Source organism: Delphinus delphis, chromosome 7 (genome assembly GCF_949987515.2).
Source record: "Delphinus delphis chromosome 7, mDelDel1.2, whole genome shotgun sequence".
NCBI lineage: Eukaryota > Metazoa > Chordata > Mammalia > Artiodactyla > Delphinidae > Delphinus > Delphinus delphis.
Window position 1 is genome coordinate 25,387,239 of NC_082689.1, and position 26,995 is coordinate 25,414,233.

Genomic DNA, 26,995 nt, shown 5'->3' on the forward strand with positions numbered 1-26,995 from the left:
AATCTATTTATATATTTTGGGATTATTGTACTGTGATGTTTGTGTTATATTGACCAGATACCAAAACAAATAACTTATTGGTCAGGAGGAAAAATTGTTATACTGGATTTGTTTGGCTTTGTTGTTTTTGTTGTTGTTTAGGAATAGTTTAGTTAACAAAATTCAAGAAGGAAAAGATTGAAGGTTTGAGTTGTTCCATTTTTAGATGATTTTGTTAGCATAGCATGTACGTTCAATTCTCAGAATTACAAATGATCAAATTCTAAACATTTTTCTAGACATTTTGATAACTCTCGATTGGTCTTTAATAGTTGTCTTTTTGTTGTGGTTCCTGGTTTTGTTTTTGTTTTTTTGTCTGGCACAAGGTCTCAGTTATATAACGTATGTTAGGAGAGTGATGTGGATTTCAGTACCTGGGGTGATGGAAGGAGATGGTTCTATGTGAGGTAGAAAACATGTACTTGCTTCTTGGGGACTATGTTTTTTTTTCCACCAGAGTTAACGGATCTTCAAAACTTTCAGGAAGGGCCAGAATTCTGGATTTTTCTCTAAATTTAAACCTTGGCTCAAACTTTTGAAACACCCTGGGAGCCAAGCAAAGCTTTCACATCCTGTAGTCCACCAGTGTGCAACTTTGGAGTGCATATTTTAAGTTCAAAGAAGCCATTACAATTTTCTATACCAAGATAAATAGGTCTGGGATGAGTTTTAATTCACTATTCCCACTCTTATTTACACCAAAGTATGACCTGATGTTCTATAAATTCTACAGATCTGATCATTTTAGCATTTGTATCATATAAATGCCAAAATGTCAATCCAGTAGTTTTAGCCTATTTCTTTTTACAATCTGAGAGTGAATAAAAATACATCACCCAAAGAAGAAATTGGAGAAAATTCTTAAAATGCAAACCCAAAAAATTATTTGAGGGAAAAGCCCAGTTGAGTTTTCTGTACCGTAAATCTTGATATAGTCTCCTTATGGACCGTGTATTACAATTTTGTGAATATCACATGACAGACTCACAACGGAGAGGATCCTTTACAGTAATGAAGTTTGAAATATCACTCTTCAAAAAGTGATTTAATTATCTAAGAACTTCTATAATTTATAAGGTGAGCTAGATGTAAATGTGCGATAGACATTCTCAAATCATCCTAGCACTATAAATGAAAACAAAACTAAGTTTTGAATTTCTTAGTTCTTCTCTGTATTTCCTGCAGTCTTCTCCATAATTTAGGGTTTGTCCTTAGGGATTCATGGCATTAATATATCATTTATGCAAGACTGTACACTCTAATAATAGAAGCTACTTTGAGTTCCCTGAATAATCACACTGTTTTAAAATCTTTTTGCCTTTGTAAATGACATTCCTTCTGCTTAGAAATCTTTTCTCATAGCTTCTTGATTCACGTAGCATGATGTTTTTGATCCATCAACACTGATTGGGCTTCCTCCCCTTATGAAGTCAAACTCTTCTCTCTCTAAAGAGAAGTAACTTCCTTCTCTTCTGTGTTAGTTTGTATTGTATTATTTAAATGTTATACTGCGTGTTTATATAACTCTCTGACTATATGGCATATTTGTTTAGTCATTAATCTTTTAATAAATATGTGTGGACACCTACCATGTGCCAGGTACTATGTAGACTGAGGTGTCTAATGGTAAGGATGAACATTCAACAAATAAAACAACTAGATACAGGATTAAACACTTTGGTTTAGATTTTGAAGAAAAATAATTACAGGGGAGACTTGAGGACAGACCCCACTGAGTCCCGAGAGAGATTTTGGCTATGGGAAGAAATTTAGGCAGAGGAAAGATAACACAGAGCCCTATATATATGGTGACCATGTAATTTGTCATCCAAATGAACAAGTTTAAGAGTGAAAGGAGGCTCTATTACTAGTTATGCCGGGACAACAGGCACACAAATGTCCTAAACAGAGCAAGGTATGTGGTAACACTGTGTAGCATGGAAAATTTGGATTTTATTATAAATGCAGTGGATATTGAAGTATTTTTCCCTGGACATGATATAATCTAATTTATTTTCTAAAGAGAGCATGCCAATTTATGTATGGAAATTAGATTGAGGCAATGCAAGAATGGAAATGAGGATACCAGTTAGAAGTCTGGGGGTAATGAAAATAAGAAGTTAATGAAATTATGAAACATTTTTGAGACAGTTTAGGTATTTGATTATCGATTAGAGGATGCTGAGGGAGGGAAATATGGTGGTGCTGTTGCCTGAGGTGGAGAAGGCTAGTTCAGTTCCAGACATGGCAAATGGACAGGGTTTATTGAACATAAAAATGGAGCTATCAATTAGGTAGTTGAATTTGGTCAGGATTGTAGATATAGATTTAAGAGTTATAAGTATTCAAATATATGGGAAGATACGAGATTACCTAGTAGTTACTGATTTGGTCTGATTCATATTTTTTCCCAGCACTTAAAATTGGGTCTTACATGTAGGTAGCTATTCAATATATATTTAATAAATATATTTAACTCATAAAGAAAATGAAAAAAAAATTTACCCTTAAGGAGGGAGTCCTTCCTTTATCTTGTTTTCCTACTTTGGGGGCAGAATTGTGTAGTGGAAACAGCTGTAGGATCAAAAGGACCTACATTAGTATGCCAGTGCCCACGTTTTGGTTTTGTGAATTTGAGTAAATTATTCAACCTCTTTGAATTTTTGTTTCTCAGTGTATTAATGGAGTTAATAATTATTACATTTTTCTTCATTCACAAAATGAGTATAATACTATCTACCTGCAGTAGGCTGAAAAATAATCCCCTGCCTTCAAAATGTTATGTCCTATCCCCATCTTCTGTGAACATGTTAATTTACATGTTAAAAGGCATCGTGAGGATGTGATTAAATTAAAGATCTTGAGATGGGGAGATGATATTATCCTGGATCATCCAAGTGGGCCAGTGTAATCCGAGGATCCACATAAGTGGGAAGCAGAAGAATCAAAGTAAGAGAGAGAAGATATAAAAACGGAAGCAGAGTTGGAGTGATAGGCCTTGAAGATGGAGAAAGGGGGACACAAGCTGAAGAATACAGTCGACCTCTAGAAGCTAGAAAAGGCAGGGAAACAAGTTCTCCCCTAGAATCTCCAGAAGGAAAGCAGGCCTGCCAACACCTTGATTTTAGTCCAGTTTAGAAACTGATTTTTGACTTCTGATGTCTGGACCTGCAAGAAAATTAATTTGTATTGTTTTAAGCCACTGCATTTGTGGTAAGGAGTTATAGCAATAGAAAACTAATAAACTGCCTCATAATGATTTGCGAAGATTAAATAAAATAGCTCATGTAAAATCCCTGGCTCAGCTCCTAGATCATGGAGTATTTAAAAACAATCTTCTTTTATTAGCTATAGGTCAAAAGCCTCAAAGTAGAGAATTGTTTCAGAAATGTCTGTAGAATATGAGTAATTTGGTCTGAGTCAACACAAGTATTTTGCAAATAATTATTTCAGTAAGTTGGAGGCTTCTTTTTCTTTACTTCCAGTTCTCACTGAGAGAATTTATGGAAGTGAGATATCACCATCACAATTACTCCAATACCCACTTTCATTTTGGCTGCATCCCTTTTATTTATTGACAAAACCGGTAGAAGGGGAGATATGATGCTATAAAATAACCAGCTTATACTTGCGTTATAAAATACCTGTGGAAAGTGTAACGTAAGTAGAAGACATAATATTTATGGCTAACATCAAGCACTTACTCTGTGTAAGCCACTACTCTGTATATTTTATTCATTAGTTAATTTTTCTCATCACAAACCTATAAGGTAAGTATCATTAGTGTGTCCATTTCACAGATAAAGTCAGTCACAGAGAATCTGTTACATGATTAAATTCACACAGCGAGTAAATAAATATTATAACCACTAATCTATGTTTTTATATATAAAGAAGAAAGTATTTTTTTTTAATTTCATCCATATTCCAAGTTTTCCTTACATTCTTCCATTGGTACATCTTTCTACAACATTTTAGGTAACAGAAACACAAATTTCAACACCAAAATTTCTTCTTATCAGCAGCCATTTTCACTCTGCATGTGCTGCATTTAGAACTTGATTTAATTTGGTAAGCAGAGCAGAACGTATTATTTATTATTTAATGTTTGTATAATACCATATGCCTTCCTGGGGCTTTATGAATCCAGGATAGAAGATAGTTGTGAGAATTCCTTCTTTCAGAGTTGTTGCTAACAAGTTGGGCAAGCAGTTTTGAAAAGACAACTTGGCAGATTCTGAAATGTGTATGTGAGTTTAGTGAAGGAATTTCATGGTGAGTCCATGTAGGTAAAGCGTGTCTTACACAACAGGCATCTGCTTGGTGCTTTATATATTTTGTATTATGTAATCTTTACTGAAACTCTAGCAGGTATGACCCATTATTCTCCCAGTTTATAGATCAGGAAAATGGAGGAACTTAAGTCCTAAAGGACACAGCAGTAGGTTGAAATGCCTGGATTCTGTATCAGTAACTCTGATGCCTCCTGAGCCAGGTCTTTAAACCATTCTTCACCCTTTCCTCTCCAAATATATGCACCACTGCAGCTTATAGTCACTTGCACTCCTCCTGAATTTGAGGAGTGGAGGAGTGTGACATTTTATCTGTAATTGTGTCTCATCATCATGCCCATAAAAGAGAAGATTCCATCATGAATAATACTTTTTATTGTCTTCATGGAAATTTTTTATTGCTTTATCGTGAAGGTCTATGTCACATTTTCAGGATCAAGTGCTAGATATTCATTTAATTATGGGAGAATTTTTTAATTGATGTTTTACATATAAAATATTATGATAAAGCAAGCTAAAAACTATTCTGTGAGCTACCATGCAGTATTGATACTGTTCACAAGTGACACTATAAATTAAGAATTTAAAATGTATAGTTTGGTGCTAGTTTGTGTTAAGCATACAGATTCTAGAACCAGACTGAATGGGTCCAAATCCCAGCTGCCTCAGTTATCAGCTGTGTGGCCCTTGACAAGTTATTTAATCTCTCTGTGCCCCCTGAAAATGAGCATAATAATAGTACTCACTTCATAGAGCAGTTATGAGAATAAGGTAATACTTGTGCTAAAAATGCTGCTTAGCATAGAGTAAGAGTGTCCACCACGTGTTATAATTTTGGATAATATCTGAGGTGAAAACAATAAGGAAAGACACATACATTCATAGTTAGAACACCCTCATGATGTCATTTCAAAACTACTCAATTTTAAAATCTCAAGTATGAAAGATTTAACATTTGTTCTTACACCACACTGAGGGTAGGAGGAGGTCATCTCATGTTTAATATTTCTACTTTTTGGAAGAAGGAACTTGTCTCCTATCTTCACGTGCTTTCCTACACAGGTTCCTAAGCTGCTGTTCTACATGTGCTATTATTGTGACCTCTAATTTTCATGTTAGGAAATCGAATTGTTTGTAATGTTGAACATGTGAAACCAGCAGTGAATTGGCAAAGAGCTGAGGTCAGGGTAATTTTTGAATAGATAGTCTGTTACCGGGGAGGAGCAAAGAGAAAATTCTAACTTCTCAATCTCAAGGTTGAAAGGTTAAAGTGGGTTTAACTTCCTTTTACTGCATAGATTTTATCTTCTGACTTCTTTCTAAGGAGATTATTTGAGACCTTGTTGTTGTTGTTACTGAATTTTTAAAGCCTGAGTACTGAGTATCTGCCACCATTATTTTTCAAAATCTTGAAACCTTCCTCGGAGCTTTGCTGGCCTATTTTTCTTTACTGTCAGATTTTCTTCTGGAGCTCTAATGATTTGCAGTTTAATTCAGATGTAATGTTACCAGGGCTTTCTTTTTTAGTGGTTTACAATTGGAACTAGTTAAAGAGATGATTCTAAAAACATTTTTCAGTGGTCCATTGTACACTTCAAGATGATTCATTGTCTGACTAAGTTATAAATTGATCCATCCTTAAAATTCCTCTGAAAAGAAATGGAAATAAAGATAATTTGATATTTCAAAGAGCAAAAATGACCTAATATGTTTAACCAAAATAATTTAGACCTGCCTATATATAAAGACTCTTTCAGTTATATTTTTGCAAATAGATTGATTCCAACATTTATGATTTCTAAGAAAACTTGTATTGCTCAAAGGTCAACATGAATTTTAGCCCAGTTTAATAGATTCTCTCAATTAAACTTTTTAAAAAAATTTTACACTCTTAAGTTGTCTGTCCTCCAGATTACTTTTCTTGCCCACATAATATTCCCAGTTGGAGCTAATGGGAATTCTATTGTGAAATCTAATTTTTGTAGCTATTGGGACGTGTCTGTGGATCTTAATTTTCTTTTTTCTTGATGGCAGAGTGGCAGTTAGTGTGAGGGGCAAAGAGGAGAAAAGAATTTCTCTTTTTCTCAGTTCAGAAACATAGTTCACCATGATTGGAAGGAGAGCAGATTTCTGTGTTAAATAAACTTTTCTTCTGTACACAGATATGAAGTCTTCCTTAAGGTTTAAATGTATAACATGAGCAGAACCTTCATTTACCTTCTTTCTTTCCTCTTTTCCATTGTTCTCTAGCAGTAGCGACACAGAGTGACAGGAAATAGTAATTTCCCATTTGACTCAGCCATTTCCTTCTACATGAATAAAATTGGACTCAAATCTGAATGTCTGATGTCAGTTAAATGCATGAACTGGGTGCTGAAACTTCTGGTTTGTTTGTGGTCAAGACCAAATTCTATATTTAAATACGACCTCAGTCTTATGCACATATATATAATTTAAAAATAATAAATACATATTCTACAGAAGAGACAGAATACTTCTAACATTCTAGAAAATATAAAATTGTCATTTATTAAATACATTTAATAATATGATAATGACTTTGTGAATACTAATTGAATGGATTTGGGGGGTATGTTGTGATACAGAAAAATTATTATATTTTATAACAGTGGAATAGAAGAGATATATTGGAATTAGAAGCCATAGTGTTAGTGGCATAGACAGACTCCAATTAATGACATTTCACAATTTAAATTAAAATAGAGAGTTTTTTTTTTTTTTTTTAGTCACAGCCACTGTTTGGAAGAGACAAGGATGAAAGTTAGCTTATTATCATTTTTACTGCTACTATTTATCTTTGAAAGCATTATATATTCTAATGAATTGTCATTAGATCTTTAGAGAAATTCAGTAGCATGAATATGACTCAATGGTAAAATTTTATTCAGAATAAATGCATTCAGTGACTTTCCCAAGATCCTGCTATTAAATAGTCGATGGATGAAGAACTGCACTCAGAATCACGGACAAGTCGTTGATTATTTAATGAAGATACAATGTTCAATTTTTTTTTACCCTAAAGAAACAGCCAAATGAGTGAATTTTTGCAGGGTCTCTGTCCATTATTAGACCTATTTCTAAATTAGACTTTTGAATCACAAAGGAGAATATCTACAGTCTTTGCTTAACCAGGAAAAATCATTTATTTATTCATTTTAAAAAATATTAAGTTATGATGTAGCAGGTACCATCCCAAGATCTGGGATTTTAAGAAAGAACAAGTTCCTCTATCACAGTTTTTATATTCCACTGGGGAAGAGAGACACAAAAACTAAGTAAACAAAAAACATTACCTCATGGAGTGAGTGATGAGGTATGGTATCACACAGCAGTATTTTGGGGCAGAATTTAGGAGGAAGCAGCACTGTGTTCCAGTTTTAGCTCTATCACTTATCATCTGTATGACTTAGGCAAATTCCTTACTGTCTCTAAATTTGTTTTCTCATCTATACAATGGGCAACAGCCTCCATTTGTCCACCTCCTGTGATGGTTAAATGAGATCATGCATCAGCTTTACACATTTGCTACCAAAACTTCAGTGCTTAGTATATGTTATTATAATAGCAAGTAAAATTACAACATATTGTTTAATCTTTATTATCATCAAAATTAATTTAAACGTGACTTTTACAGAAAGATAGTGTAGTGTAGCAGAAAAAGTATGAACCACAGAGAAATACAACCTGGGTTTGAATTTTGAATCATAGTTAATAAGAACTTTGAGAGTCATTTTCCCCTTTGCCAAATGAAAATACTTGGGCCTGCATAAAAGGAATCAAAGCTATGTTTATCAAATTTGAATTAATAAATAAATAAAAACAACTGATATTAATCTGAAAATTTAGATAGTAGTTTCTACAGAACACAGATACATATATTTCTTTATTAATTTGCACTCATTTATTATATTCCTTTTTTCTTTTGTTTTTATTCATGTACTCATTTATTATTGTACTCATGAATACAGCAAACTTCAATTGAGAACCTACTATAATTATAATGATGAAAACAAATGGATTTTGCAATTAGATCTGGCTTTGAATCCCAACACTACCAGTCATTAGCTGTGAAATTTTGCACAAGTTCCTTAAACTCTGTGAACTTCCTTATCTAAACATCAGGATAATAATATTTACCAAATAGGGTTATTGTAACAGCTAAATAAAACAAAATGTGTCAATATCTTAACATGTTGTCTAACACATAGTATTGCTCAGGAAATATTGACCTTTTTTTGTAATCACATAGAACAGTGCTCTCAAGGCCATCCATTTCAGAAGAGGATCTCTATATGTTTGCATAATAGAGGGTTCACTTGAAATTTTTTTTTCCAGGACAAAACACAAATCTGTCCAAGGGAAGTCTTTTCATCATTTCCTCATATTAAACAGAAATAAATTTGGTCTGAAATACTAGATTGGAGGAGCATCACATTAGTTTTTATTTTTTTCTAAATTAAAATGATTCCAGCTTGGTACTCACCTATCAGAGTTGGCCAGAAATTCCATTTTAATCGTGTATTGGGAGATCCCTATAAGGATTTTTCTAGAGATATCAAAGAATCTGATGAGGAATATCAGATGCTTGGTAAACAGGAGCAGAGTCTCCATTTTTCCAGCCTTCATAATTCATACATGAAGGTGCTCTTGTTCGCCTCTACAGAAGCAGAGTTCTCCAATCTTTCTGTCAGGTATGCACAATCCTTATAGTTCCCAAATAATTTTTCATCTTTCTTTTTTATTTTGGCATATGACATGAGTATTTATTGCTCATGAGTTTGGGTGTGCTGGGTGGCTCTGGGATCTCGACTGAGCTCATTCACATGTTGCGGGGTTGGCTGGATGTCAGCTGATCTAGACTGGACTGACTGGGGTGACTGGAGGATTGGGCTGTACTTCACATGACTCTTCTCTCCATCAAGCTAGCTGGGACATGTTCCTATAAATCCTTGTCTCATGGTGTTCAGTCCTCCAGGACCTGGGCATCCATGTACACACCATCCTGGGAGAGGCTTAGCACTTCTGTGGGGACAGAGTGAGAGTAGGAGGCTAGATTCCCCCTACCCCACCCCATTCCCAGTCCCTTTCTGGAACTGCCACCAGTGATTCCCTCTTCCCTCTTTGGTCTTAGAGAACCTAATCTTTTTTCTCTAGGTTGTTGGGTTCAGCCTCTTTTATGTTCCACCCTCACCTCTAGGGCTAGATAGAAATAAGTCAATTTCTCAAACCACAAAACCTATGAGAGGCTTATCGCCTGGGTGCTGTTGCCTTGGAATTATAATTTTAGGTACTACAGTGTAAAATCCCTTTCAAGATGAAGCGCCCAAACTAGAAACATACTGCTTTTCCTATTTATTCTAAAGAAGCAAGCACAAAACACAAATCAAAGCAATATCTTAAAGTAATTTGCTGTGTACAAAAAGAAAGAAAAATAACAGAAAAATCACACAGAAGGGACCAGCCCAAAGTTCCTTTATGGAGATGGTAAATCTTTAAAACAATGAATACCAGAATTTATTGAAACTTTGGCACAGCAAGGAGCTCCAGAAGATTATCTATTTCACTGATTTAAAAATTTTAAAACGTGAAATTGTTTTGTCAAGTGAAATTTTACTTGAAAATCTAAACAAATAAAACTGAGCCATACCTATAGCAATAGAAGGCGTTGAAAGGGCTTCATGGTACCCTGAGGGATCCCTAGGTCCTCACAGAGACCAGCTTTAAGACCATAGATGTGCCTGTATTGAAGATGGGGAAAATGAAGACTAAACAGGTAACAGAATCCATTTAAGGCCACAGGTCATAGTGACAAAGCCACAATCTGAATTAATTTATCACCCAGTCACCCCAGCCTAGACCAACTGACAGCCAGTACCCCTTACCCTGACTCCATAAGATTTGTGGACTTCTCATTTGTAATTTAGGTGAAATAACTCCTACACTATTACAGAGATTTAGTCTAAAAGATCATCTACTTTTACTTATCTCATGATAATTTTTAAGGGTCTAATGAACTTTTTCCCCTTCTGGAATAGAAGCAGCTGGTTTACTTTTACTTTGAAGTACTTTTGTGTTTCCGGTTTACCTTCCAAGGGCTTTTTATTTTTTATCTCTCTTCGCTACCAATAGTTTTTCCTCTCCATTTTTATATCAGAGTGTCTAATAACATTGCAACCTCCCAAATTGGTAATAAAGCACCTGACTGAATTTGAATCATGTTTATCCCCTCCTTGAATCAACCTCCTGCTTTTTATTTATGTGCTAAATTCTCATTGCCTTAAAGGAGGATGACATAAAAGAGGTAGTAAGGGATAAGAGAGCATCTCGATTTTACCAGATTGAAAATGAAGTTTACTGAGTCAGTTTCTAGAGCACAGGTCCCAGAATTGCACTGAAGCCTTAATTATTTCCTGGGGTTTGCATGAAATATGAAGGTCTCTCCCTTAGAGGAGTCATTTAGGTTGTTTCTTGTCTAACCTATAAAATAGCAAGCTTCCCTTTTGCTTTGCTTTGCCTGTGGCTTTGTTTGACATGCTGAGCAACTCCAATTCAGCCAGGAAGTTACTCCATTCTATAATGGCAAAGGTTTTCATTCAGCTACCATACAAATCCAGGAAGGAAAGAACTTAATTTCTTTACTGTAAATGTATAGCTAGTACTTTTAATGTACTTCTTATTTTGACACAAATCTGAAAGCTTTACAATCCGAATGGATTAAATTGTACTTTATGTGTGTAAAGTGTTCACAATTACATCTATTAGTCATGATTATGTGAATGAAGTTTGGTATTGTAGCAGGTTTTAGGAGCACAGTGATTTTCTTAAATGCAGAATCAAAGTAGCAGGACCTGCATGTCTAGTTTATGGCTCCCCTGCGGCTTTTGTTTCTAAAACTGTGTAGGTAGATGGGTGTTATAATATTGCTGTCAAGAAGTTGTGATATATAATCATGATCCTTCAGATGTATGCATACAATGTCATTCTTCCTACTGATTTCAAGATGTTTATAGTAATGCAGAGAGTTAGGACTTGTATTTTGCTGCACGTAGGAGAAACAAAGGATGAGGAGATCAAGCAATTTGACTGGAAACAGAAAAACCATGTTGGGAATGAAGGCAAGACACAGATTTGCTTCCTCTACACCTGCCCAAATTCTTTTCCAGATAGTTTTTTTTTCTAACTCTTATTTTGAAACAATTTTAGATTCATAGGCAGTTACAAAAAATTGTAAGAGTGTTTCCATTCGTTCCTCACCAATTTCCCCACTGATAACATTTTGTGTAACTATAGTACAAATATTGCAACCAGGAATTTGACATTGGTGCAATCCACAGAGCTTATTCTGATTTCACCAGTTTTACATAAACTTTTGTGTGTGTCTGTGTGTGTATAGTTCTATGCAATTTTATCACGTGTTGATTTATATAACTACCACCACATCAAGATATAGAAGTATTTCATGACCTCATATCATCACTTTATAACTACACAAAACCTCCTAGTTCTTTGTTTTTAATTGTACTCAAATCTTGCCATGATCTATATTTGTAACAATGACTTATTTTTTTAAATATTTTTAAAAATTTATTGTTTCCCACATTACAGTAGATATATAATACTCTGATATATATATATACTGTTTGATTCTAGCATTAATAATTTAGAAGAGTCTTACTTCAAAAGATATCCTCTATAGATTCGCACAAAAATATTCTAAAACAGTGACTATGAAGAAGACAAACTTGGTTCTGTGTAGCTATGTGACCTAGGAGGGATGCAGCAGTCAAAATGTAGTATTAGATCCTCTTACAATTACTTAGTGGGAACATCTACCCTCCTACTTCTGCACCTTCTAATTACCATAGCAAAGTGGTTTAGCAGGTCACTGGCTGCAGAAGAGAGATAGCCCCATCAAACCCAGAAGGGCATGGAGCCAGAAGGGAGGAAAATAAGGTTAATAATGAAGACAGGCTGAAGGTGAATGAGAGAAAGCAGTTAAGGCTTTATGCCAATCTTCTACATTCTGAGAATGTTAAAAAATTTAGAATAATTAGGGCTTCCCTGGTGGCACAGTGGTTGAGGGTCCGCCTGCTGATGCAGGGGACACGGATTCATGCCCTGGTCCGGGAAGATCCCACATGCTGCGGAGCGGCTAGGCCCGTGAGCCATGGCCGCTGAGCCTGTGCATCCGGAGCCTGTGCTCTGCAACGGGAGAGGCCACAACAGGGAGAGGCCCGTGTACCGCCAAAAAAAAAAAAAAAAAAAAAATTTAGAATAATTATATTTAGTACCATATGTGATAAAATAAAATGTACACAGCTTGTATGATACATATGTATGTGTATGTGCCTACAAACATAAATATACACATATACATACATATGTGCTTTTTTCTATATCTTGAATATAAATATATTAGTAAGATGAATTTATGTTTTAAATATAAAATAGTTCTATGTAGCCAAAATTCGACAATATTCAATTAAGTATGGAAAGGAGCACAGGATGGGAAGAGTCATTTATCGTCATGATTAGAAATATTAGGCTGAACAGTGTGCAAAATTTGACTTTTCATTATCTAAATTTGATTGATTAAAAGGAGGTTGTTGGCAGATGTTTATTATTTTTCATTGGCGAAGGTGAGAGATGAACAGAATATATGTGTAGTTGTGGAAAGGAAGGGGAGCGGCTGTGAGCATATAGAGTGGCTATGGGTCAAAGATTTTATCCTTCATGTGAAAAAAAAAAGAGCTTAATGACAGTCATCTATCAGCTAGCCTCATTTTCAGCTTCAGGGTTCTGCTATTCCCAATGCCCTATGCCTTGACAAGGCTGATTGTATAATTACGATACTACATCACCCACTCCTAGTGCACTTTCACTGGCAAGGACTAGAACTAGGGACTTTGATGATTATTGCCCCAAGCAAGCACATTAGCATGAATATAGTTTACTAATGGGGCTGCTCTATTAGAAATTGTAGTATAAGATTTAAACCAAGGATTTTTTTAATGAAGACCCCTGTAGATTAAATGTCAGATTGAGTTAGAGCTTTAAAATTTTAAATATTGTATTTTTTAAGACAAAATGAATGATTCCCCTGTATTTTCAAATTCTTTCTAGTATGTATTAAGAATTACCAGTTATTCTGCTAGAATGAAATAGAATTTATAAAGCTTTCTCAAGAATGCATAAGTGCTAAATAAAAGAATATCCTTAAGTTAATTTCTATACAAGGTTAAAGAATTCCATAAAAATATAGCTAATATGGGTTAGAGTGGCTTGCATTACGCAGGCCTCTCACTGTTGTGGCCTCTCCCGTTGTGGAGCACAGGCTCCAGACACGCAGGCCCAGCGGCCGTGGCTCACGGGCCCAGCCGCTCCGCGGCATGTGGGCTCTTCCCAGACCGGGTCACGAACCCGTGTCCCCTGCATTGGCAGGCAGACTCTCAACCACTACGCCACCAGGAAAGCCCGAGATACTGTTCTTAATCTGGGTGCTAGTACTCCGTTTGTGAAATATATATATCTTGAAAAAAATTTTTGAGTCTAGTTGTTTACATTTTGCTTTAAAAATTTTAGATGGTTATTTCTTTAAAGCTTTGGCACATCAAGTCAGAACACCAAACTGAAATGACTTCGTTTCTACTATTGATTGGAAAAATGTCTGGCAATGCCTAAACCAAGAGCGTACAGGTAAAGATCTTTCACGGTAGGGTTGAGACAATTTCATGAATTCTTCCCAGTCCCTGGTATGCAATCAATCAGTCCTGACTGGTGCTGATCAGAGCTTTTGTGGAACAGGTTGTCTTATAATAGTATGGTTTCATGTAGACCAGCGATGACAGTGCATGGCAGTAACAATACTGGAAAGTAATGACCGCTATGTCTTTAACCTAAGTGTTCATGAAGCAGGATCAATCCTGTAGCCAAATCAGCTAACACTTGCATTGAGGCTATGCTCAATATTGGGCAAAGGACTTTATATGGAATACCTCTTTTTCAAAGTTTATTTTATTGAAGTACAGTTGACTTACAATGTTGTGTTAATTTCTACTGTACAGCAAAGTGATTCAGTTATACATATATATACATTATTTTTCATGTTCTTTTCCATTATAGTTTATCACAGGATATTGAATATAGTTTCCCTGTGCTATACAGTAGGACATTGTTGTTTATCCAGCCTACAATTCTTACAAAGAACTATAGCATAGACACAATCATATGTTTAAATGAGTTAATATGTGTAACTATCTTGCACAATGCCTGATACATACTAACATTCAATAACGTTAGATATTATTACTCCTGTTGTTATTGCTTATATTATTCCCATTTTACATGAAAACACTGAGACTCAGAGAGGTTACGTAGCTTGTCCAAAGTCACATAACTAATAAGCATGAACACGTGATACTTGCACAAACAGATTTAAGCATTTCCACATGTTGCCTCTCTCAGGACCACTACATTATATGATCTAAGGACAGGGCAAGACAGTGACCTCAAATTGATAGTACTCCTGCCTAACTAGTTCTGCATCTTAATTAGATAATTGAAGGAGCTATTTCTTATTTCCTGTCATAATCTGTAAAATTTAAAGTATAAAACTGATCCAAGCCATGTAACTTGTACCATAATTTTGTGGAGAATATGGGAGAGCACGCACTCTATATATAAATACGTAGACTTGATTTCTTCTAGGATCACAGTCTTAGTCACAACTACTCTTGTTATTATCTTCCTATTTTTTTTTATTAAAACATAATTAAGTGGGGTGACAGTTTATTTCACTACTACCTTTATCTGAGAACATACCAGTATAATCCATATGGCACCTATGGACTATCATTTTATCGAAAAGTCTCTATGCAGTGAGACTTTAATAGGTGGCTTCTCACAGGACAGTAATCTCTCCATGCTTTTGATCTTATTCACAGGTACTCCAAGGTATCTGGCCACAAATTCCTCACATTTTCATCAATCATCGAGGTAGTGGAAAACTTTTTTTTTAACGTGCATTCCCCAAAAGACTGGCTTGGAAAAACATTATTGAAAACTTCTTTTAAATCAGATTCAAGATATTGCAGTAGCACCTGCTAGAGTCTGTCAACATTTCCACGATAAACCCTTATTTTCCAGGTTTATTACTTAGCTGTAAAATTTTCCTGTGGACTCTGATACAAAATAAAGAATTTCAGCCCAAAGCAATTTTTATTATCATCACTCAAATATTGAGATTTTTCAAGTCATGATTGTTTCTAAAAACAATGTTTTTGGGGGACACACACACATTTTAAGCCCTTTATAAAATGCAACATTAAAAGTAATTTATTTCTCATAAAAAACAAAGAACTAGATAAGTAGAATCTCAAGGCCTGAAGGGGAAATTCTGTGAGCCCACACAGACTTATTTCCTTATGATTCGGGGGCTAATTTGCTATTTAGATTGAGATTTTTAATATTACTACAATAAGCTTTCAAGAAATTGGCACCATATGGGTCTAAAAGAAATTGGATGGTAGGCAAAGGAGAATTACAATAAAGACTGAACATGCAACCCACAGAAATAATATTCTCAAAGCTACTGATGTTGCTGCCATCTGAGATAATGTCGTGTATTTTGTTTTGTTTTGTTCTCCCTACTGGTAAGCCTAAGAAAGGCTGATAAACAGTTTATAAAGTGCTAAAACATCAGATGGACTACTAAAATCAGGGATTTTATCAGGAAAACAACCCCCGCTGCAACTTAATTGAACTTCTTGTCAACAGAAATGACTACATTGGAAGTTCTAAATTTTTCTATCCCCAAAACCCATATAACACAGACAGGAAAAATATGGATTCTTTATTCTCCAGCTAACTCTTACACCTCTCTAAATAATAGGTATTTAACAGGAAAATACTACCTGGGTGTGCTCTTCCCTGTTAGGTCTGAATGAATTTTAAAACCTCTACTTTGGTTCAGATAAGGAGGGTAAATTGGTTACACTTTATATCCTCGTAATATTGTGATTTCAGGACTTAAAAGGAGTCACTCCTGAGGGAGTTCTGATCATTAATAATTCTAAAGCACTCGGCAGTGCGTTCTTGGGTATGTAAAGGGGAATCTGTATTTCAGCATAATGGAGGGAAAAAACTAGATGGAAGAAATTTTTCTACCTTGGCCATGCTTAATCAAATCTATCAAATAACATTCCCAATTCCCTAAAGTGGATGGAATATAATTTAAAATACAAATTTTCAGCACAACCTCTGACTTGCCTCCTATTTTCACTAAGTTATATATGTAGCAGATGGTATTCTATTAAGGTTTATATGTAGCTTAGCATGAACATGACCTGGAGGATAGGGGAGATAGGTATGGATCATAAGACTGCTTATACTGGTCATAACAAAGTGAATTTGCGTGTACATCACTGACAGGCCTAAAAGCTGAGTTTAAGTTCTTCATAAATTAAAATTATGAATGCAGATTAAAGATGTTAGTCAAAATACACACAGAAGTCAGAAGGGAGTTGCCCATGAGATATGGACACTTAAGATTTTTTACTGGCTTCTTTCTAGCCAGGAGCCCAAACTGTAAACATCTGAGTACAGGGAGGTATGCGGAACTCATAGGAGGCTATTAACATTTTGAATGAGAGATAAATGGTGATCTCAACAAAAGCAATATATATGGGCATTAAGAGCAGGAAGACAAGGGGGCTCTTATAATTACTGGATGATGGATGAATCATTATGTTTGGTAAAATGTTTTATAAATTACCAAACCTAAAATAAATGGCAGATATGCTAGCTTACATCTAATTTTCAGAGTTTAGTAGACTTCCGAAATAGAAAGCTCTGACAAAATTTATTTGGTCTTTCCTTCCTATATAAACAGTTTTTGACTTGGTCCTCTTTGGCGAACTATTTTCCTTAGCATAATAGTGCCTCTAGTTCTCTCTGTCTACCTCTGCCTCTGCCTCTCTCTCTTCATTTGAGGCTTCCAATTCAGAGCTTATTTATCTGATAGTCTTTGACCTTGGCTCACATATCATATTGAATATTTAGAAGTATAGTCACCCAAATAGCACAAAACTTCTAGCTAGTATTTGTCCCTAAAGACATAGAAGTATGACAGTGCCATAGAAAAGAGTTTCCACAAGTCCTGTGAATCACGGTTACAGGGGATGCCGTCAGATTAACAGGGAAATGAGAGGAGAATGCAAAGATTAGGGTGAAGTTAGGATTCAATAAGTACCTTCTCGCTTCTTTTCCATTTTACAGTGTCAACAGCCAGCAAACCAGAGCAGAGAGGTAGTTTTCCTGGACGGTTTTAGAGTAGTTTCCAAGACTGTTTAGGGGAAGCCACAAAAGACTGCTTCAATCTGATGCCCAAACAGTCTGGCACTGAGGGAACTCTTCTAGCAACCTGCAGGCCATGCGCTATGTTTGTCTTTCTGCCTAAGGCACTCACCAATTATGTACGCTATAAATGTAAGCTGATCTCCCTTCCAGAGGTGAGAGTAAAGGACTTGAGGAATGCTTTCTATGCTTCAGTTTATTAAAGAGGATGAAGAGTTCCTAGGTAGAAGGAAAGTGATAAATCCAAGAAGAAATCCAGAAAGTCCAAAGCATCTAGGTAATGGGATCAGTATCAATATAAAAAAATCCCTCCACCATGTATCACATCTTTGGCTTTGGTTCAATTAATCCTTCAAAACTCAGACTCCTCCTATGCAAAATGGTGATAACAGAAGTACTTACCTGGTAGAGTTGTGAGCATTAACATAACACAGACCAGTTAATGTATGTCAAGAACTTGATTTAGTACAAACCTACTGGATTGTAAGAGTTTAATAATGCCTCATACTTAGTGAGAACTTGTTGAACTTCACAATGATAATACTGATAAAAATGATATATTAAACAATTAGAACATACGAGTGTCAAAAAGAAAAAGAGGAAAATATGTATCAATGAAAATTATAACAGCTGTAAGCATCTGCACTTATTCCATTGGATAAAGGCCTGATGAAGAAGAACATCTGTGCCATAGAGAAATAAAAGGATTCACAGAACCAATTACAAAGATGTCTCCCCTGAGATTGAGCTTTGCGGCTTAGTTAACCCTTGCTAAGGAAAAGGGAGGCAGCTACATGATCTGACAAGAATGTTCAGTGACAGGCTCTTTGTCTGGGTGTATAAGACAAGGCTAGTCAAACCAACCAAATTTAGTTACACATCATGGGGAAACAAATAATACTATTATAATAAGCAAGCTGTATCTCCAGGATTTGGACTTTGAGGTCTTGAATAAGAAATTAAAATACAGTCTATGGAGACACAAGGGACAGGTTGATTTCTTCTTATTACTTTGAAAATAAAGGACATTGGGAGTGAACAATTAACTATATAGATGGAATCTAAGAGCAGAATTTTATTTCATTTTTTTAAATTTCATGGCTCATCAAAACTCTGGGCTGTTGATAAGGAAATAGCATGCATCTCCTGAGATTTGAGCAAAATATATTTGACCAGAGATTCCTATATTTGATCAAAGAGGCTTTAAAGAAATAGAGAAGTATCACATTGCACCCAATATTCCCCCCAAAAGAGGGAAGTGCAAGAGCAATAGTTTCTTATACATAATCACAAAGAAAAAGACGGAGAAAATTGACTTCTCCATCCAGAAACAAATAGTGTGTGTGTGTGTGTGTGTGTGTGTGTGTGTAAAATTTACCATGTATGAATTTAAAAGAATAACCATGAAAGGGTTGCTTATCTTTTGGGAGGAAAAAATAATAATCATTCTCTGGTGACCCTACCCAGGATTCAAAATTAACTACACTATCTCACCACATTATAACACTAGTAACGTTGTGTACTATAACACTAACTATATCCAATTTCTCATGTCCCAGTAACTCATCAGTGAGAAAACAAAACAAACAAACAAAAGCAAATTTTTTTAATGTCCTTTTTTATTTATCTACCCAGACAGTGAAACTGCTCTTTTAGAAATAATCAGTGACCAAGCCAAAGATAATTTTCCAGTTCTTGTCTTAACCTCTCTGAAACATCAGTCTGACATTTTGCAATTCACTTTGCTTAATATCTTTTGGGGAAAAAAAATAATTCTCTAGTGTCCCTATTCAGGATTCAAAACTCAAATGCCATCTTCTTAAACACTATCCAGCTTTTTCTCCGCTCCACCAGGTGTTTGCCCCCTCCTGGATGCAGTCCTAGGACTTAAAACATCTCTTTAATATATTACACTGAATTGTAATTATTTGCACAGATTTCTCTCCCCTACTGGACTGTGAGTCTTGAATACTACGTATTCTTTGCATTTGTGATTCTACCAGTCAGCACAATGTTTACTGCAGAGTGGGTGCTCAAAATAAATATATGTTAGAAAATCAAATATAAATATATATGTATATTTGTTATACAAGCTCACATATCAGCAGGTGGGTCATGGACAATATGAGTGCAGATATCTTTATAATAATACTTAGAGAATGAATAATAAGCAAAACAGGCTTGAATTGTTTTCTCAAGGCAATAAATTTGGTATCAGCAATATCACCAAGACTTACTAGACTGGAACTTAGTAGGCATTTTGCATGACCTATGGATATATCAAAGACGTACACAAGAAAACAGCATATAAAATCAAGAACATGTGATGAAGTCTGGTACAAATTTGAAAATAACATTATCATGAAAGCTACAGTACAGAGTGAGTGAGGCTATGTAAAGTACAACTAGCAATGGAAAGGATTTCAAAAATTAAAGTTTTCAACATAAGAAAGAATGTTCCACTGCTTGGGGAACATTAAGTCATGATAAAGAGAACATTAAAACCAAACCAAAACAAAACAAACAAAATTTTTTAAAAAACTCTTATTTCTGCCTTCTGTCTTAGGGAGAATCATCTTGACACTGGCAGGGTTAGAGGAGGCATATTAGTATGGTACTAAAACATCAGACAGATGAAGAGAGAAACTGACTCTGTCCTTTAAATGACTTGAAATGAATTATATTCCAATGATGTGTAGCTAGCTCCTGGGACCCTAACTAGAATTCCTGAAGCATTATGGAAACCAGGGATAGGACCAGAAAGCTTTAAGTGTATGAAAGATGTTATTTATTTATTTAAAAGTACAGACTATGGAAAACTGTATCTGAGTCACTAGTTATTATACAGATGATTCTGAATTCTTAGGTAAGGGAGGATCCCACAGAGACTGAGGTATACTCACTTAAAACAAATGAAATCCACAGGTTTATTAGATGGATGGGTCAGAAAAATTCTGCAGACAAGGTATCTCATTTTGGCAAGGTATTTGTAAATTTTTCCATTGATGAGGACATGAAACATTAAGGGACAACTAAGATTTTTTGGGCTTCCCTGGTGGCGCAGTGGTTGAGAGTCCGCCTGCCAATGCAGGGGACACGGGTTCGTGCCCCGGTCCTGGAAGATCCCACATGCCGCGGAGTGGCTGGGCCCATGAGCCACGGCCGCTGAGCTTGCGTGTCCAGAGCCTGTGCTCCGCAATGCGAGAGGCCACAACAGTGAGAGGCCCGCGTACCGCAAAAAAAAAAAAAGATTTTTCAGTGCTAATTTGGTAGAAATAATCTTACCAAATAGCTTTGATTAATATACCAAGAGCAACCTTGGTGATTCTAGTAGTATATTAGAGACTTTTATCCCTAGCCCTGTTAGGTTGTATGTTTTATTGATTGCATGGATGAAGGTATGCTTTGCTTTAACTTAGATAAAGCTGGCAGGAATTGATAACATTTTTAAAATGAAAAAATCAAATATTTCATGTATCGGGAGTTAATACTGTGATAAAGATGAGTAAAATTCAGATTCCTATACTACTTTGTTTTATATAGTCAGTGCACACAGTTAAGACAGGGAAAACTGGTTAAACGGTACTGCATATTAAAGGGACTGTGGTTCTGAACTGCAAGAAGTCATTAAATAATGAAATGAACTCATTAAGTAATCCAATGAAGTTATATGCTTTCTACCCTACAACATACACATGTTCATATTCACATCAAACACATGGGGCTCTCAGATTCCCTGGATATCACATATATGCACGCCATAAGTTCTAAGAATCCAGACAAGAAACCTTAGATAGGAGTGCTTTGTTGTGGTACTCTAACACATTATTTCACCTTGACCTTCCTTAGCAAATATACAATGTCCAGAATAAGAAGGTTTGCTGATCCTGTACAGATTATATAGAGAATATTATGCTGCTTTCTGGGTCAATTTTAGGTATAATGAAATTAAGACAAGAGAAACTAGACTAGTGAATGGTCAGAGAATCACATGGTATGAGAAACATCTGGAGAATTTTATGTCTAGGAAACAGACCTTAGTAAGAAATCCAATAATTGTCTTTAAATTTTCAGAGTTATAACTTGGAAAAAGAGTAAAATTATTTTGTTATCTAAAATTTGGTAGAAAAAACACCAAGTGTGGAGATTATAGGAAGGTAGATTTGACTCTTTACTATACAAGGAAGATACATTTAACATCTGGATTTATATAAAAATAGAATGGGATGTTTCATAAAGTTATTATCTCTCTGTCAATGGAAGTATTCAGGTAAATTATAGATCTTCTCATGCCTGAGGTCTTGTGAAAGGAATGCCTATAGTGGGAGAAGGGAGTACTAGATTATGCTCAAGGCTTCAAGTTGAAGATTCTATGATCCGCTTATATGTTTTAAAGAATACTAAATGAAAAAATGTTTGTACTTATTTTTGTTATAGTGAACATTAAGGAAGAAACCAGTATGGACACCTATTATTGGATGTTTCTGAGTGTGCCTTAATTTATATCTGTTACACAGAGTTAATTTATTTTCATTTAATTTCTTTTTCAGTGCTACTGTTCACTTTACTTTTTTTATTAGTTATCCATTTTATACATATTAGTGTATATATGTCAATCCCAACCTCCCAATTCATTGGCACCCACCCCATTTTCCCCCCCCTTGGTGTCCATACGTATGTTCTCTACATCTGTGTCTCTATTTCTGCCTTGCCAACCGGTTCATCTGTACCATTTTTCTAGATTCCACATAGATGCGTTAATATACAATATCTGTTTTTCTCTTTCTGACTTACTTCACTCTGTATGACAGTCTCTAGGTCCATCCATGTCTCTACAGATGACACAATTTCATACCTTTTTTATGGCTGAGTAATATTCCGTTGAATATATGTACCACTTCTTCTTTATCCATTCATCTGTTGATGGGTATTTAGGTTGCTTTCATGACCTGGCTATTGTATATGTATACAATACAATATGTATGTATATGTATATTACAATATGTATATTATAAATAGGCACTCATTAATATTGAATCTCTCTGGGTATATGCCCAGTAGTGGGATTGTTGGGTCATATGGTAATTCTATTTTTAGTTTTTTAAGGAACCTCTGTACTGTTCTCCATAGTGGCTGTATCAATTTACATTCCCACCAACAGTGCAAGATGATACTCTTTTCTACACAACCTCTTCAGCATTTGTTGCTTGTAGATTTTCTCATGATGCCCATTGTAAACGGTGTGAAGTGATACCTCATTGTAGTTTTGATTTTAATTTCTCTAATAATTAGTGATGTTGAGCATCTTTCCATGTGCCTCTTGGCCATCTGTATGTCTTCTTTGGAGAAATGTCTATTTAGGTCTTCTGCCCATTTTTGGATTCGGTTGTTTGTTTTTTTTAATATTGAGTTGCATGAGCTGTTTATACATTTTGGAGATTAATCCATTGTCTGTTGATTCGTTTGCAAATATTTTCTCTCATTTTGAGTGTTGTCTTTTTGTCTTCTTTATACTTTGCTGCACAAAAGCTTTAAAGTTTCATTAGATCCCATTTGTTTACTTTTATTTTTATTTCCATTACTCTAGGAGGTGGGTCAGAAAAGATCTTGCTGTGATTTATGTCAAAGAGTGTTCTTCCTGTTTTCCTCTAAGAGGTTTATAGTGTCCGGGCTTACACTTAGGTCTGTAATCCATTTTGAGTTTATTTTTGTGTATGGTGTTAGGGAGTGTTCTAATTTCATTCTTTAACATGTAGCTGCCCAGTTTTCCCAGCACCACTTATTAAAGAGACTATCTTTTCTCCATTATATATCCTTGCCTCTTTTGTCATAGATTAGTTGACCATAGGTGTGTGGGTTTATCTCTGGGCTTTCTACCTTGTTCCATTGATCTTTATTTCTGTTTTTGTGCCAGTACCATACTGTCTTGATTACTGTAGCTTTGTAGTATAGTCTGAAGTCAGGGAGTCTTATTCTTCCAACTCTGTTTTTTTTCCTCAAGATTGCTTTGAGTATTCGGGGTCTTTTGTGTCTCCATACAAGTTTTAAGATTTTTTGATCTAGTTCCGTAAAAAATGCCATTGGTAATTTGATAGGGATTGCATTGAATCTGTTGATTGTTTTGGGGAGTATAGTCATTTTCACAATATTGATTCTTCCAATCCAAGAACATGGTATATCTCTCCATCTGTTTGTGTCATTTTGATTTCTTTCATCAGTGTCTTATAGTTTTCTGAGTACAGGTCTTTTACCTCCTTAGGTAGGTTTATTCCTAGGTATTTTCTTCTTTTTGTTGCAATGATGAATGGGATTGTTTCCTTAATTTCTCTTTCTGATCTTTCGTTATTAGTGTATAGTAATGCAAGAGATTTCTGTGCATTAATATTGTATCCTGTGACTTTACCAAATGCATTGATTAGCTCTAGGAGTTTTCTGGTGGCATCTTTAGGATTATCTATGTATAGTATATGTATAGTATCATGGATTATCTATGTATAGTATCATGGTATCAAAACAGTTAACGTTTTACTTCTTCTCTTCCAATTTCTATTCCTTTTATTTCTTTTTCTTCTCTGATTGCCATGGCTAGGACTTCCAAAACTATGTTGAATAAGAGTGTCGAGAGTGGACATCCTTATCTTGTTCCTGATCTTAGAGAAAATTCTTTCAGTTTTTCACCATTGAGAATGATGTTTGCTGTGGGTTTGTCATATATGGCCTTTATTGTGTGGAGGTAGGTTCCCTCTATGCCCACTTTCTGGAGAGTTTTTATCATAAATATGTGTTGAATTTTGTCAAAAGCTTTTTCTGTATCGAGATGATCATATGATTTTTATTCTTCAATTTGTTAATATGGTGTATCACATTGATTGATTTGCATATGTTGAAGAATCCTTACATCCCTGGGATAAATCCCACTTGATCATGGTGTGTGATCCTTTTAATGTGTTGGTGGATTCTGTTTGCTAGTATTTTGTTGAGGATATTTGCATCTATATTCATCAGTGATATTGGTCTGTAGTTTTCTTTTCTTGTAGTATCTTTGTCTAGTTTTGGTATCTGTGTGATGGTGGCCTCATAGAATGAGTTTGGGAGTGTTCCTTCCTCTTCAATTTCTTGGAAGAGTTTGCGAAGGATGGGTGTTATCTCTTCTCAAAATGTTTGATAGAATTCACCTGTGAAGCCATCTGGTCCTGGGCTTTTGCTTCTTGGCAGATTTTTAATCACAGTTTCAATTTCATTACTTGTGATTGGTCTGTTCATATTTTCTATTTCTTCCTGGTTCTGTCTTGGAAGATTAGACCTTTCTAAGAATTTGTCCATTACTTCCAGGTTGTCCATTTTATTGGCATAGTGTTGCTTGTAGTAGTCTTAGGATGTTTTGTATTTCTGCGGTGTCTGTTGTAACTTCTCCTTTTTCAATTCTAATTTTATTGATTTGAGTCCTCTCCCTCTTTTTCCTGATGAGTCTGGCTAAGGGTTTATCAATTTTGTTTATCTTCTCAAAGAACCAGCTTTTAATTTTATTGACCTTTGCTCTCATTTTCTTTGTTTCTATTTATTTATTTCTGCTCTGAAATTTATTATTTCTTTCCTTCTACTAACTTTGGATTTTGTTTGTTCTTCTTTCTCTAGTGTGTTTAGGTGTAAGGTTAGATTGTTTATTTGAGATGTTTCTTATTTATTGAGGTAGGATTGTATTGCTATAAATTTCCATCTTAGAACTGCTTTTGCTGCATCCCATAGGTTTGGATCATCATGTTTTCGTTGTCATTTGTCTCTAGTAGGTAATTTTGATTTCCCCTTTGATTTCTTCAGTGATCTCTTGGATATTTAGTAATGTATTGTTTAGCCTACATGTGTTTGTGTTTTTACATTTTTTTCCCTGTAATTGATTTCTAATCTCATAGTATTGTGGTTGGAAAAGATACTTGATATGATTTCAATTTTCTTAAATTTACCAAGGCTTGATTTGTGACGCAAGATGTGATCTATCCTGGAGAATGTTCTGTGTGCACTTGAGAAGAAAGTGTAATCTGCTGTTTTTGAATGGAATGTCCTATAAATATCAATTAAATCTATATGCTCTATTGTGTCATTTAAAGCTTGTGTTTCCTTATTAATTCTCTGTTTGGGTCATCTGTCCATTAGTGTAAGTGAAATGTTAAAGTCCCACACTATTACTCTGTTAATGTCGATTTCCTCTTTTATAGCTGTTACCAGTTGCCTTATGTACTGAGGTTCTCCTATGTTGGGTGCATATATATTTATAATTGTTATATCATCTTCTTAGATTGCTCCCTTCATCATTAGGTAGTCTGCTTCCTTGTCTCTTGTAACATTCTTTATTTTAAAGTCTATTTTATCTGATATGAGTATTGCTACTCCAGCTTTCTTTTGATTTCCATTTTCATGGAATATCTTTTTCCATCTCACTTTCAGTCTGTATGTGTCCCTAGGTCTGAAGTGGGTCTCTTGTAGACAGCATATATATGGGTCTTGTTTTTGTATCCATTCAGTGAGCCTGTGTCTTTTTAATTGGAGCATTTAATCCATTTACGTTTAAGGTAATTATCAATATGTATTTTCCGATTACCGTTTTCTTAATTATTTTGGGTTTGTTTTTGTAGGTCCTTTTCTTCTCTTGTGTTTCTCACTTAGAGAAGTCCCTTTAGCATTTGTTATAGAGCTGGTTTGGTGGTGCTGAATTCTCTTAGCTTTTGCTTGTCTGTAAAGCTTTTGATTTCTTCATCAAATCTGAATGAGATCCTTGCCGAGTAGAGTAATCCTGGTTGTAAGTTTTTCCCTTTAAATCACTTTAAATATATTTAAATTGATTTAAATATATCACTTTAAATATATTGTGCCACTCCCTTCTGGCTTGTAGAGTTTCTGCTGTGAAATCAGCTGTTAACCTTATGGGAGTTCCCTTGTATGTTATTTGTCGTTTTACCCTTGTTGCTTTCAGTAGTTTTTCTTTGCCTTTGATTTTTGTCAATTTGATTACTATGTGTCTCGGCGTGTTTCTCCTTGGGTTAATCCTGCCTGGGACTGTCTCTGCTTCCTGGACTTGGGTGGCTATTTCCTTTCCCATGTTAGGGAAGTTTTGACTATAATCTCGTCAAATATTTTCTCAGTTCTTTTCTCTCTCTCTTCTGCTTCTGGGACCCCTATAATGTGAATATTGGTGCGTTTAATTTTGTACGGAGGTGTCTTAGGCTGCCTTCATTTCTTTTCATTCTTTTTTCTTTATTCTGTTCCAGTGGTGGCAGTGAGTTCCACCATTCAGT

General features: G+C 35.2%; 1 protein-coding gene across 1 annotated transcript in view; it reads left to right on the forward strand.

Annotated features, from left to right (window-relative positions):
• ERBB4 (erb-b2 receptor tyrosine kinase 4) overlaps positions 1-26,995 on the forward strand; it is a 1,108,236-nt gene that overhangs the window by 940,341 nt on the left and 140,900 nt on the right. The window lies entirely within an intron of this gene.